Genomic DNA, 13,274 nt, shown 5'->3' on the forward strand with positions numbered 1-13,274 from the left:
TAAAAGGAGAAGGAGGAGAACAGGGTTAGGTGAGAGGAGAAGGAGGAGAACAAGGTTAGGTGAGAGGAGAAGGAGGAGAACAGGGTTAGGTGAGAGGAGAAGGAGGAGAACAAGGTTAGGTGAGAGGAGAAGGAGGAGAACAAGGTTAGGTGAGAGGAGAAGGAGGAGAACAAGGTTAGGTGAGAGGAGAAGGAGGAGAACAAGGTTAGGTGAGAGGAGAAGGAGGAGAACAAGGTTAGGTGAGAGGAGAAGGAGGAGAACAAGGTTAGGTGAGAGGAGAAGGAGGAGAACAAGGTTAGGTGAGAGGAGAAGGAGGAGAACAAGGTTAGGTGAGAGGAGAAGGAGGAGAACAAGGTTAGGTGACAAGAGAAGGAGGAGAACAGGGTTAGGTGAGAGGAGAAGGAGGAGAACAGGGTTAGGTGAGAGGAGAAGGAGGAGAACAGGGTTAGGTGAGAGGAGAAGGAGAAGGAGGAGAACAAGGTTAGATGAGAGGAGAAGGAGGAGAACAAGGTTAGGTGATTCGAGAAGGAGGAGAACAAGGTTAGGTGAGAGGAGAAGGAGGAGAACAGGGTTAGGTGAGAGGAGAAGGAGGAGAACAGGGTTAGGTGAGAGGAGAAGGAGGAGAACAGGGTTAGGTGAGAGAAGAAGGAGAAGGAGGAGAACATTTACATTTACATTTACATTACATTTAAGTCATTTAGCAGACGCTCTTATCCAGAGCGACTTACAAATTGGTGCATTCACCTTATGACATCCAGTGGAACAGCCACTTTACAATAGTGCATCTAAATCTTTTAAGGGGGGGGGGGGGCAGAAGGATTGCTTTATCCTATCCTAGGTATTCCTTGAAGAGGTGGGGTTTCAGGTGTCTCCGGAAGGTGGTGATTGACTCCGCTGTCCTGGCGTCGTGAGGGAGTTTGTTCCACCATTGGGGTGCCAGAGCAGCGAACAGTTTTGACTGGGCTGAGCGGGAACTGTACTTCCTCAGTGGTAGGGAGGCGAGCAGGCCAGAGGTGGATGAACGCAGTGCCCTTGTTTGGGTGTAGGGCCTGATCAGAGCCTGAAGGTACTGAGGTGCCGTTCCCCTCACAGCTCCGTAGGCAAGCACCATGGTCTTGTAGCGGATGCGAGCTTCAACTGGAAGCCAGTGGAGAGAGCGGAGGAGCGGGGTGACGTGAGAGAACTTGGGAAGGTTGAACACCAGACGGGCTGCGGCGTTCTGGATGAGTTGTAGGGGTTTAATGGCACAGGCAGGGAGCCCAGCCAACAGCGAGTTGCAGTAATCCAGACGGGAGATGACAAGTGCCTGGATTAGGACCTGCGCCGCTTCCTGTGTGAGGCAAGGTGTGAGGCAAGGTTAGGGGAGAGGAGAAGGAGGAGAACAAGGTTAGGTGATTCGAGAAGGAGGAGAACAAGGTTTGGTGAGAGGAGAAGGAGGAGAACAAGGTTAGGTGAGAGGAGAAGGAGGAGAACAAGGTTAGGTGAGAGGAGAAGGAGGAGAACAAGGTTAGGTGAGAGGAGAAGGAGGAGAACAGGGTTAGGTGAGAGGAGGAGGAGGAGAACAAGGTTAGGTGAGAGGAGAAGGAGGAGAACAAGGTTAGGTGAGAGGAGAAGGAGAAGGAGGAGAACAGGGTTAGGTGAGAGGAGGAGGAGAAGGAGGAGAACAGGGTTAGGTGAGAGGAGGAGGAGAAGGAGGAGAACAGGGTTAGGTGAGAGGAGGAGGAGGAGAACAAGGTTAGGTGAGAGGAGAAGGAGGAGAACAAGGTTAGGTGAGAGGAGAAGGAGGAGAACAAGGTTAGGTAAGAGGAGAAGGAGGAGAACAAGGGGAGAGTGGGGTGACAAGGAGATCCTCTGGAGGAACAGACCAACATTATTAACAAAGGGACCTGGAACACTGCATTATTGATGGAGGGAAGAGGAAGAGAGAAAGGAGAGGTGGACAGGTGGAGGCTATTATGCCATCAGGAAGGAGAGGTGCAAAGGGAAGGATCTCTCCATCTCTCTTCCTGATTAGTAAAGTATGGGGAGAAGTTTCTCACACACTAGCTGCACGAACACATGGAGAGAGAGAATGTCATCTACATTTGATTTGGTTACCTAAGCTATTTAAGTACAGTGCATTTGGAAAGTATTCAGACCACTTGACTTATTCCACATTTTGTTACGTTACAGCCTTATTTTAAAATGTATTAAATAAAACATTTTCCTCATCAATCTACACACAATACTCCAAAATGACAGTGAAAATAGGTTTTTAGAAATTTTAGCAAATGTATTAAAATACATAAGTATTCAAACCCTTTGCTATGAGACTCGAAATTGAGCTCAGGTGCATCCTGTTTCCATTGATCATGCTTGAGATATTTCTACAACTTGATTCGAGTCCATCTGTGGTAAATTCAATTGATTGGACATGATTTGGAAAGGCACACACCTGTCTATATAAGGTCTATATAAGGTCCCACAGTGCATTTCAGAGCAAATACCAAGCAATGCGGTCGAAGGAATTGTCCGTAGAGCTCTGAGACAGGATTGTGTGAGGCACTGGGGAAGGGTTCCAAAAAATGTATGCTGAATTGAAGGTCCCCAGGAACTCAGTGCCTCCATCAATCTTAAATGGAAGAAGACTCTTCCTAGAGCTGGCCGCCCTGCTAAACTGAGCAATCGGGGGAGAAGGGCCTTGGTCAGGGAGGTGACCAAGAACCCGATGGTCTGACAGAGCTCCAAGTTCTTCTGTGGAGATGGGAGAACCTTCTGGAAAGACAACCATCTCTGCAGCGCTCCACCAATCAGGCCTTTATGGTAGAGTGGCTAGATGGAAGCCACTCCTCAGTAAAAGGCACGACAGCCCGCTTGGAGTTAAAGGACTCTCAGACCATGAGAAACAAGATTCTCTGGTCTGATGAAACCAAGATTGAACTCTTTGGTCTGAATGCCAAGCGTTACATCTGGAGGAAACCTGGCACCATCCCTACGGTGAAGCATGGTGGTTGCAGCATCATGCTGTAGGGATGTTTTTCAGTGGCAGGGACTGATGCTCTCCATCCAACCTGACAGAGCTTGAGAATGGGAGAAACTGCCCAAATACAGGTGTGACAAGCTTGTATCGTCATACCCAAGAAGACTCTAAACTGTAATCGCTGCCCACAGTGCTTCAACAAAGTACTGAGTAAAGGGTCTGAATAATTAATTAGCAAAAATGTCAAAAATCCAGTTTTTGCTTTGTCATTATAGGGTACAGTATGGTGTGTAGATTGATGAGGGGAAAGAACAATTTAATATATTTTAGAACATGAATGTAACATACCAAAATGTGTAAAAATTCAAGGGGTCTGAATCCTTTCTGAATGCACTGTGTCTCATTAATGACCATGTGTTCCTGCTTTCTTTTCCAGAATAAAGTGCTGAACATTGACAGACTGAAGGTGAAACTTCAGGTAAGAGCCTTATAATGGATTCTGTGTGTGTGTGTGTGTGTGTGTGTGTGTGTGTGTGTGTGTGTGTGTGTGTGTGTGTGTGTGTGTGTGTGTGTGTGTGTGTGTGTGTGTGTGTGTGTGTGTGTGTGTGTGTGTGTGTGTGTGTGTGTGTGTGTGTGTGTGTGTGTGTGTGTGTGTGTGTGTGTGAATTCCCATCTCTCCTACAGTGATGTATCAGGGTTATCACCACAGATTAAATGGATAATCAATAACCTCATTTTTTTTGTCTAAATAATTTATAAAAACTATTAGGATTCAGTAGTTATATCTCCATGAATCTTCTACACTAAGCCCAATGTTCTCCTGACCCCAGTCACTCACTACCCAGGCTCTCTCCCTTTCCCTCTCTCTCCCTTTTTCTCTTTCCCTCTGTCTCTCTCTCTCTCATCCTCCTCTCTCTCAATTCAATTTAATAAGCTTTATTGGCATGGGAAGCATATGTTTACATTGCCAAAGCCAGTACATTGGATTTTTTATTTTTTTTGTGGGCAGTGTGCACATAGCCTGTCTTCTCTTGAGAGCCAGGTCTGCCTTCGGCGGCCTTTCTCAATAGCAAGGCTATGTTCACTGAGGTTGTACATAGTCAAAGATTTAGTTTATATTAATGTTTATAGCACTAGTTTATATTCATGAGTATGGGGGGGGGAGTAGAAACCGTATTAAAGCTTTCAGTACCTGTATGATGTGGGTGGGATGGAGACAGAAAGGAAGAGGGAGAGAAGGAAAGAAAACTCAAATACACAGAGCCAGCCAGCGTGGATTGAAATTCCACTGCACAAAAAAATGCCTTTTAAAATGTTTTTCATTTATAAACCAACATGAGGGTCGAGGGATGCAACCACCTAGCAAGCAAACCCCTGGAGTGGAAACGTGTTGTGATGGTAGCCTCGGGGGGGGCAGTGCCAGTGGTGATGTAATGGGCAACGGTAGCAAATGCTGGAGGAGATTGAGATGCATAATTAGCAGAAATTCCACAGAGGATGGACGAATGGGGTGACAGGGCGGTGGCAACCACTAGTTTATATTCATGAGTATGACCTGATGCCTTATGCCCGCTTCACCTACCTGCACAGCATGCTGGGAAGTCACATAAGATGCCATATTCGTTATCGAGCTTTCCCCCCAGTTTGAATACTAGTTCAAAACTTTCCTGACATCAATTCTAAATTGGTCCTCTACCCCCTAGCCCCTACCCCCTACTTTATGTTATGTGAGAGCTACAGTGAATGCCATTTGAATTTTTGTTTGTGAGACTTTAAATCTATGTCTTACCTCAAAGGAGCTTTAAGTAAAGCAATGAAACAGTGGTAGTGAAATGATTCATTCCTATAGAGGTGAATCCTAACTTCCCATTGACATCACTGCAAGAGTCAGGGACAATTTGACTTGAGAACTTAGAATTCACCCCAATGGGAAATTCTACATTTACCTTTAATAGTTCTCCTCCTCCTTCTTTCTTCTTTCTCCAGATCTGGGACACAGCTGGACAGGAGCGTTTCCGCAGCGTCACACACGCCTACTACCGTGACGCCAATGGTGAGACACACACACACTTCCTCTTTTTCTCTCTCACACACCCAGACAAACACACACTTGTGTGATTCTGTCTCAGTACGGCTCCAGCTGCTGTGGTGACAGAAACAAGAGGGATTCTCTCCCTCATTAAGAAACAAGCTGCATTATACGTTACTTAAAGTGCTGCTTAGTAGGCTGAGTTTCATAACATTTAAATGCAGATTAGGATGATATGTAAATTAGCTGAATAAAATGTATGGTTCACTTATTTGTGTACATGTCTGTGAGCATGCAATTTGATTATTACCATTTGTCTTGAATGCGTGATTGTCTTTAAATTAACCCACTTTTTTCCCCATTTTTATTCTGGGTGGATAGGTGGGTGGGTGGATGGATGGGTGGATGGATGGATGGGTGGATGGATGGATGGATGGATGGATGGATGGATGGATGGATGGATAGATGGGTGGATAGATGGGTGGATAGATGGGTGGGTGGATGGATAGATGGGTGGATAGATGGGTGGGTGGATGGATAGATGGGTGGATAGATGGGTGAGTGGATGGATGGGTGGATGGATGGATGGGTGAGTGGATGGATGGATGGATGGATGGATGGATAGATGGGTGGATAGATGGGTGGGTGGATGGATAGATGGGTGGATAGATGGGTGGGTGGATGGATAGATGGGTGGATGGGTGTGTGGATGGGTGTGTGGATGGGTGGATGGATAGATGGGTGGATAGATGGGTGGATAGGTGGGTGGGTGGATGGATGGGTGGATGGATGGGTGAGTGGATGGATGGATGGATGGATGGATGGATGGATGGGTGGATAGATGGGTGGATAGATGGGTGGGTGGATGGATAGATGGGTGGATAGATGGGTGGGTGGATGGATAGATGGGTGGATAGATGGGTGGGTGGATGGATAGATGGGTGGATAGATGGGTGGATGGATGGGTGGATGGGTGGATAGATGGGTGGATAGATGGGTGGATAGATGGGTGGGTGGATAGATGGCATGTTCACATGGTGCATGTTTCTAACATTTCCAGTCTCCTTAAAGGCATGTGTTCGCCTTGATTCCGTCTTATTTAGCAACATTTGAACTGTTTTTTACATCGGATAAATGCCGCGACACAGAGCTACAAAATTGTATATTATTCACTGCATATAAGGAACAATTGGAAAGTAGTTCTGCTTTGAATGTTAATAAACTTGTAACATCACTTTTGAATGTTTTGGTACCTACTGGAGAGCTCTTTGTCTACACCCATTCAGCATCGTTCACACCCTCTTAAGCTTTAGCTCCACCCATCTCTTTAAGGGTTGATCGGAGCATTCTGTCCTAACAACAGCACCCAAGCTAACTGGCTAACAGTTGTTGCAGTGACAATCTATTAAAATGGACACTTGCATAGTGGAGTCTATTGTTAAGACATGTAGCTAGCTAGCTAAACAATGAACCATAATCACAACTCAGGACGTTACTACTAGGTTCAATGTTAGCTAGCTAACATTAGGCTATAACAAGCAAAGCAAATGGCTCTGAGATACGAATAATAAGATCATACATGTAACATTGGGGCGGCAAGTAGCCTAGTGGTTAGAGTGTTGGACTAGTAACTGAAAGGTTGCAAGATCGAATCCCCGAGCTAACAAGGTAAAAGGCTGTCGTTCTGACCCTGAACAAGGCAGTTAACCCACTGTTCCTAGGCCATCATTGAAAATATGAATTTGTTCTTAACTGACTTGCCTAGTTAAATAAAGAAAAAATAATTGAGCTAGCTAACAGTACACTTTAACTTGGAATGAAAAGACTATGTCAAAATTAGAAACGTGTAATATCTGAAAATGTAGATAGCTAGACTATCTTACCCGTGGTCTGAAATCGGAGTAGCTAGCCAGAGAGAATTTACCAGTGACATTCTATTTTGTTGTAGCTAGCTAGCTACCGACCACTGGTGCCACTGGTGTCCACTCCAGGTGGTATTGGAATGGTTTTAAAAAGAGAAAGTCCTCTCCTCCGGCTAGCCAGATTGACATCAATCTCCACTAAAGCAGTACCGGGCTGGACCAGCCTGTTCAGCAGGGAAACAGACAGAGAGCATGCTGACCTGTCCTCTCTAGAGGCTTTATTAGAACAAAAGGTATTATATTCATCATGGAAAAGGTTACGTTTAGATATGGACATCATCATTGTCATCATCAACAGCAATGTCTCCTTCATCTTCATGTCCTTATCATTATTCATGGTCATCATCATCAGCATCATCATAATATTCATCATCATATTTGTCTTCTTCTTTCATCATTATCACCACTATCATCATTATCATGCGGGTGTGTGGGTGTGTGTGTGTGTGTGGCTCCCGTGTAGTTCAGTTGGTAGAGCATGGCACTTGTAACGCCAGGGTTGTGGGTTTGATACCCACGGGGGACCAATACAAAAACTTATGCACTCAATACTGTAAGTTGCTCTGGATAAGAGCTTCTGCTACAGTAAGTGACTAAAATGTATGCTCCAGCTCTCCACTCAGCCATTTGATCAGTTATGTGGGGTGTGTGTTGTAGCCTCTACACCCTGTCACATAAACACTTCATCCACATCAACTGAATGTGGTTATAAACCCAAAGCTTTTGCTTTTGATATGGTTCCCTGGGACGTTTCTGTAACCCAAACAACTCCTCAGCTACCCTGCGAGATAGGAAGTCAGTGTCTGCAGCCCAAATAGCACCCTATTCACTATGTAGTGCACTACATTTGACCAGCTCCCATAGGGCTATGGTCAAAAGTAGTGTACTACATAGGGAAGATGTTGCCATTTGCGTCGCATCCAGTTCCTTTTGAAGTCAACGAGGCGCAGACATTAGTTGAGGGACTGCTTCAGTGATTTCTACAGCTTTAGTAAAGCAAAGACAGTCAAACCCCTGGCAGCCAGTCACTGCCTCCCACAGCTCAGCAGATCTCACTGAAATTCTCAGCAACAGCAAAGAGTTCTACTGTACCACTTCACTTTTTCAGCGCTGAGATTATTGTGCGCAGTGCATAAAACGTTTTCCAAAAATAATAAATCTCTCTCTCTCTCTATATATATATATATATATTATTATCTTTCTCCTCCTCTCTCTCTGTTCTCTCCCTTTGAGGAGAACCCTGTCTGGCAATCAGACAGATAAGAGAGACAGGACATCAACCAGAAACAAATAGCCCAGTGGAGAGACACTACTATAGCCTAGCCTACACTCGCTCTACTTAGACAGGGATTTATGTGGAAGTGGCTAAATTAATCATCCTGGTTTTTAGATGGTGAATAGCCTGGTCCCAGATCTGTTTGTGTTGTCTTGCCAGCTCCAAAACAATGACCTCGGGAAATAGCAAGACAGCACAAACAGATCTGAGATAAAGCTAGAGAGAGAACACACACTCCCCTCCTCTGTTTTCTCATTACTCTAATCTTTCATCTTTCCCTAATTGTTTACCATCCTACAGAAATCTACAGTCATTGCTCAGAGAGAGAGAGAGAGTCATTTAATATTCTCTCATATCTTTTGGGTGAAATATCACAGCAGCAAGATTTGTGAGCTGTTGTCACAAGAAAAGGGCAACCAGTGAAGAACAAACACCATTGTAAATAGTGTATGAGTTGAGTTGTAAAACTCATATTTATTTATTTTCACTTTTGTAGTTGAACTATTTGCACATCGTTACAACACTGTATATAGAAATAATAATACATTTGAAATGTCGTTATTCTTTTGGAACTTTTGTCTAATGTTTGCTGTTCATTTTTTGTGTGATAATTTCACTTTTGTATATGATCTATTTCACTTGCTTTGGCAATGGAAACATATGTTTCCCGTGTCAATAAATCCCCTTAAATCGGAGACGGAGGGAGAGAGAGATTTTGGGAAAAGACCGTCCTCTCCTCGACTCCTCCGTCCTCTCTCTCGGAGTGGCAGCACACTCAGCCACAGAGGAGCATGATAAATGAAATGTGCTGTTGTCTGTGGATGTTTTTTTTATTTTTTATTTCACCTTTATTTAACCAGGTAGGCTAGTTGAGAACAAGTTCTCATTTGCAACTGCGACCTGGCCAAGATAAAGCATAGCAGTGTGAACAGACAACAACACAGAGTTACACATGGAGTAAACAATAAACAAGTCAATAACATGGTAGGAAAAAGAGAATCTATATACAATGTGTGCAAAAGGCATGAGGTAGGCAATAAATCGAATAATTACAATTTAGCAGATTAACACTGGAGTGATAAATCATCAGATGATCATGTGCAAGAAGAGATACTGGTGTGCAAAAGAGCAGAAAGTAAATAAATAAAAGCAGTATGGGGGTGAGGTAGGTAAATTGGGTGGGTAGTTTACAGATGGACTATGTACAGCTGCAGCGGTTCCTGTAGGAAGGAGAGCTGTGGGTAGACTGGGTAGGCTAGGCTGGTGTGTTCCGCATGGGGATCAGTGTAGGGTGTGGTGGAGTTTGGTGATTTACAACTTAGAGAGGGAGGGGTGGGATGAAGAGTGGGAGGAGTGTATTATTTTAGGGACGGTTATGGATGTATTCTGTGACGAGAGAGTGTGTGTGCGCGCGCCTACCTCCATCTCTCAGTACCTCTGTTGTCTTGTCTTGACTATCATTAATGTGATGTCGATTGTTTTATAACATCTATTAACTAAGTTTCATTATTATGATAATTAAATTAATCCCGCAACAATTAACTCATTCACAATCTTGGGGCACCACGGAAAAAGTTTATTTAACGAGTTACCGTTTTCCGAATTAACTCTTAAATATATAAACATCTCTTACATTGTCACCAATCAAACATTAATTATTTGTTTTTCTTCTATCAGTCTCATTCCGAATGTCGCAAACTCTTGGATATCTGCACGAACTCTAGCATAAATGATGAATCAGTGATATACCAATTAGCTTAATTATTTATTTACTAACTAACTAAATAATCACACAGAAGTGCGTTAACACGGCCATCTTCTCCTCTGCGGGAGAGAGAGGGCGCTGTAGAGCGGACCCACTGTAACCTGATCCTTCAGATTCTCATCTCTACCTCCATCTCTCAGTATCTCTCTCTTCTCATCTCTACCTCCATCTCTCAGTATCTCTCTCTTCTCATCTCTACCTCCATCTCTCAGTATCTCTCTCTTCTCATCTCTACCTCCATCTCTCAGTATCTCTCTCTTCTCATCTCTACCTCCATCTCTCAGTATCTCTCTCTTCTCATCTCTACCTCCATCTCTCCGTATCTCTCTCTTCTCATCTCTACCTCCATCTCTCAGTATCTCTCTCTTCTCAACTCTACCTCCATCTCTCAGTATCTCTCTCTTCTCATCTCTACCTCCATCTCTCCGTATCTCTCTCTTCTCATCTCTACCTCCATCTCTCAGTATCTCTCTCTTCTCAACTCTACCTCCATCTCTCACTATCTCTCTCTTCTCAACTCTACCTCCATCTCTCACTATCTCTCCTCATCTCAACTCTACCTCCATCTCTCACTATCTCTCTCTTCTCAACTCTACCTCCATCTCTCACTATCTCTCTTCTCATCTCGCTTCTCATCTCTACCTCCATCTCTCTTCTCATCTCTACCTCCATCTCTCTTCTCATCTCTACCTCAATGTCTCTTCTCAACTCTACCTCCATCTCTCACTTTCTCTCTCTTCTCAACTCTACCTCCATCTCTCACAATCGCTCTCTTCTCATCTCTACCTCCATCTCTCTCTCACTATATCTCTCTTCTCAACTCTACCTCCATCTCTCTCTCTCACTATCTATCTCTTCTCAACTCTACCTCCATCTCTCTCTCTCTTCTCAACTCTACCTCCATCTCTCTCGCTCACTATCTCTCTCTTCTCAACTCTACCTCCATCTCTCTCGCTCACTATCGCTCTCTTCTCAACTCTACCTCCATCTCTCTCGCTCACTATCTCTCTCTTCTCAACTCTACCTCCATCTCTCTCGCTCACTATCTCTCTCTTCTCAACTCTACCTCCATCTCTCTCGCTCACTATCTCTCTCTTCTCAACTCTACCTCCATCTCTCTCTCTCACTATCTCTCTCTTCTCAACTCTACCTCCATCTCTCTCGCTCACTATCTCTCTCTTCTCAACTCTACCTCACCATCTCTCACTAACTTTCTCTTCTCAACTCTACCTCCATCTCAACTCTACATCACTATCTGTCTCTTCTCAACTCTACCATATCTCTCTTCTCATCTCTCCACCTACCTCCAGGTGTTGTCTGAATCAGTTTAATATCACACTGTCTGGATCAGTTTAATGGTTAACTATATTTCACACTGTTTGGATCAGTTTAATGTGTAACTATTTATCACACTGTCTGGATCAGTTTAATGGGGAGCGATCTATCACACTGTCTGTGGATCATCTATCATATAAACAGGAGCATATGATATGTTTGTTAGGTCTTTTGAAATATGTATTGTGTAAGAATTGCTTGTCATAAAGGATATATCTGAAAAGGAATGTTTACACATTTATAGGCCTTGTCCTCTCTGAGCCTGGGCAGGCTGACTGGCTGTGTAGGGCAGGCTTGTCTTAATCAGGCCCGCAGAGAGCAAGAAGGAGAATGTACTCTGTGTTATGTGCCTTCCTTATGTAAAGGAACTCGGTCAACCGGGAACTAATTGGGAAGCCACAGGTCCAAGAGGCTAAGCCTATAGGACAAATTGGAGCATTAGCCAAGAATTTGTTTCAAATTAACTCTTTGTTGTCAATGGGTTCTGCCAGGCCTGCTACTTCACTAACATTTACTTTTGCTCTCTCCCACTTCTTCTCTCTCTCTCTCCTCTCTCTCTATCTTTCTTGCTCCCGTCTCTCTCTCTTTCGCTCTCTCTCTCTCTCTCTTAGCTCTCCTGCTGCTGTATGACGTGACCAACAGAACATCTTTTGACAACATCAAGGTAGGACTCTCCATTTATCTTCTTCTTTTCTCTTCCCCCCTCTTCTTTTGTTCTAATAAGCCCTGAAAATAGCCTGTAATAAGCTGTTTGATAATGGAGAAAATATGTCTGTCTCTCAAGTGTCATTTTGTAACAAAGCCATAACAGTGTAATGATATATCATTATATTGCGCGTGGGAGGGATGTAATTTTCTTTATCTGCTGCTGCTGCACCTGTCAGCAATAGGGAGAGGGGGAGAGATTGTACCCCTGTGTGTGTGATTGACAGTGTAGCTTTAGCCCTTGGGGGGCTGTTAGTCCCGGCTGTCTGTGTGACTCTGTCTCCCTATAGGCTGCCTCAAGGACCATCCGTCTGTCTGTCTTTCTGTCCGTCCGTCTCCCAGCCTGCCTATCTCTTGTTCTCCTCATCCCCAGAGCTCTCAGGGGAGCCTCTAACAGTGTGCTGATGGCCACTGAACGGATGTGGCTCACAGGGCGTGTTATCTGTCACTCTGTGGTGTTGCCTCAGACCTGTGATTAGTGATTCTACGAGATGGAAAAATCAGGTGTTCTGTCTACTCACCACATAACTTGTGCTATTCAATTTCAAGTTTGATGTTTTTTCTAACGTCAAATGTTTTTAGGGAAGCCTATGCAATTTTCTGAAAAGATATGGTAAAGTTTTACACCAAAGCATCAACACTTGTGGCAATCATTGGTACATTGATTTGTATTCATTGTTTCCCTTACACCTCATGCCCATGAACTGGACCTGCTGCCTACCAGACCTGCGTTCAAATACTATTTGAAATAATAGTATTAATTTTTACATTTACATTTTAGTCATTTAGCAGACACTCTTATCCAGAGCGACTTACAGTAGAGTGCATACATTTTATTAAATTTTACATACTGAGACAAGGATATCCCTACCGGCCAAACCCTCCCTAACCCGGACGACGCTATGCCAATTGTGCGTCGCCCCACGGACCTCCCGGTTGCGGCCGGCTGCGACAGAGCCTGTAGTGTCCCATGCCTCTATGTTTGTCCCATCACTTGCTATATCTTCATTAAATGACTCTTCTTCAAAGGGCTCTCTTACTGTACATGCTATCTTGCATGGGAAGGCAATTTGGTTCATAATGCCAATGGCTACCGAAATCTCACCACCCACTGAAATAAATGTCTTTTTTTATTGCGAGTCTTTTTAAAATTCCTTATTTTAATGAGAAATATTTTCTCCAAGCCTCGTGAAAGGGTGTTTAGAATGGGACATGGGAAGAAACTTTAACAATTCTATCATCATTTCTACAATGTGTGAACTTGTGTCATGGCCAGGGCAGAA

General features: G+C 44.0%; 1 long non-coding RNA gene across 1 annotated transcript; it reads left to right on the top strand.

Moving 5' to 3' along the window:
• The first annotated feature begins 1,626 nt into the window (after positions 1-1,626).
• LOC129850111 (uncharacterized) lies at positions 1,627-12,785 on the top strand. Its single transcript, XR_008758720.1, has 3 exons — positions 1,627-3,437; positions 4,946-5,012; positions 11,898-12,785. It is a non-coding gene; the product is annotated as an uncharacterized LOC129850111 (long non-coding RNA).
• The last annotated feature ends 489 nt before the right edge of the window (positions 12,786-13,274 follow it).

Source organism: Salvelinus fontinalis, unplaced genomic scaffold (assembly GCF_029448725.1).
Source record: "Salvelinus fontinalis isolate EN_2023a unplaced genomic scaffold, ASM2944872v1 scaffold_1834, whole genome shotgun sequence".
Lineage (NCBI taxonomy): Eukaryota > Metazoa > Chordata > Actinopteri > Salmoniformes > Salmonidae > Salvelinus > Salvelinus fontinalis.